This window comes from Tupaia chinensis, unplaced genomic scaffold (assembly GCF_000334495.1).
Source record: "Tupaia chinensis unplaced genomic scaffold, TupChi_1.0 Scaffold000037_20, whole genome shotgun sequence".
Classification (NCBI taxonomy): domain Eukaryota; kingdom Metazoa; phylum Chordata; class Mammalia; order Scandentia; family Tupaiidae; genus Tupaia; species Tupaia belangeri.
In genome coordinates this window covers 464,214-466,199 of record NW_006159479.1, presented here as the reverse complement: position 1 = coordinate 466,199, position 1,986 = coordinate 464,214, and positions in this window count along the sequence as shown.

Sequence of the window (1,986 nt, the reverse complement as noted above, 5' to 3'; positions counted from 1 at the left end):
CGTGGTCAGTTCACAGACTCACTGAATTCCCCTGTTTTCATAGACGTCTCCCTCTATCGTCAGCCGAGTAAAGCCGCCAGAGAAGAAACAGAACTCCGCCTAGGAGCAGAGCCAGTCGCCTGACTAAAATGAGGAAGGCGTCCGAGAGTCTCTCTGCATACACACATTCTACCTATGTGAAGGCTTTGCTCCACTCTCCTTTAGAGTTTGGTGTTGCTATTATTCTGTTTTTTTTGTTTGTTTGGTTGGTTGGTTTTTTTTTTCGAGAGATTTTCACTGTAGGGCGCGTGCGCTCACCAGACAGACAGAGAGAGACATAGAGATAGAAAGCGAGAAATCACTCCCCAGGGGGGACGGTCACGCCGCAATCCCTTCTCCTCCATTCTCCTCTCGGGATCTTGGGCACGCACGCACACGCGCCCGGCGTGAGTTTTAAGCCACCGGGTCCGGGACGCGAACCGCGGTCGACTGAGTGGGAGTCCAGCGACATAGCCATTACGCTAACTGCTGGTTCCCCTATTATTCTGTTTTCAGCCTCCTTTACACTTGATATCCCAGGCCTAAGATCTAGCGCTCGATGCCAACGAGCTTGCTTAGCCCCGTGAGGCCATGTAGAAAGAGCACGGTCTCGGAGATCACGCCTCTGCAGAAGTTCAAGCTCTGTGACCTGGAGCAGCTGGGTGACCTCTCTGTGCCAGTCTCCGTAATTAGGGCCCAGGCCCTTCTAGTGTGTTCCGGGGATTGCCTGAGTTAATATACCTCCAACCCTTAGACCGGCGCCTGGCAGAGCACATCCTTAGAGCTACACGTGCACACACACCAGCAGCCCTGGGTTTCTGCGTTCTCTGGTCTGTGAGGTCACTTCCCATCTTTCACAATTGTATTTGCTATCTCAAGCCTGCCCTTCTCTCTTTTGCTTTCTTGCCTTTGTGGGTTTCATGGGTTCCCCCCACCCCCTTTATTGTCTTTCTTTAAGATGTGGTGAAATAGTAGTTAAATACGTGTGTGCAGGGGCCAGCAAGTGGTGTGGTGGTTAATAAGGTGCTGGACTCGCATGTGGCAGACCACGGTTGGAGTTCTGGACCTGGCAGCTTAAAAATCACGCTGGACATATGTGCATGCGTGCCCAAAATCTCAAGAGGAGAATGGAAGAGAAGGGATTGCAGCATGGCCATCCCCCCAGGGGGTGATTTCTCACTTTCTCTCACTGTCTTTTGATCTGGCAGAGCGCAGGGGAAAAAGTTTTCCCCGTGGAAAACTTAAGTACGCACTTTGCAATGTTAAACCCTAAGTCTCAAGGACTTTCCTCCCTTCCTCCTAATCCCCGCCTTTAGCTAGGGCATGTTCATGTTCACCGCATTCTATCCTGAGCTCATGGGTATTGAGCCCAGGGAGTGCATGCCCATGGCTTCCCTGTCAGGTCTAGAACCAGCTGCTACTTTGATGTGCAACATGCCTGCACAGTACCCCAAGCTGAGCCTGCTGGCAAAGGGACCCTTGAGCTACTTTCCAGAACCTCCTGAGTCATCTCTGACAGCGGAAGGAAGGCCTGTGGCAGGCCACTCCAAGCTTGTGTAAGAACCTTGTGACCCATGGCTGTGTCAGGACAAACAACCAGCAGGCTTCCGCCCCAGCTGCCCGAGCTCTGGACTCCTGGGGCTCATCTGATTGTCCTAGAGGGTGTGCTCTTGTCTTTAATGTGGCAGAAGAGGAGACATTTGCAAATGACTGGCTTGAAGAGTTTGGAGCTCTGATTTGAAAGAACAGCTCCCTCCCAGTGAGGGTTAGACCCAGAATCACTGGAACAGTTGATGAAAGGTTCTTTTTCTGCCTGGGGCATTTGCCATCCTTCCGCTGTCAGGCCCCTGCAATAGCATAGAGGGAAAGGCGTGTTCCCTAACCTTGGAAGGTTCACTGAAAATCACTGGGATTGATGAGAGAAAAGAGTACACATTTTACTTTTTTTTTTTTTTTTGAGAGGTTTTT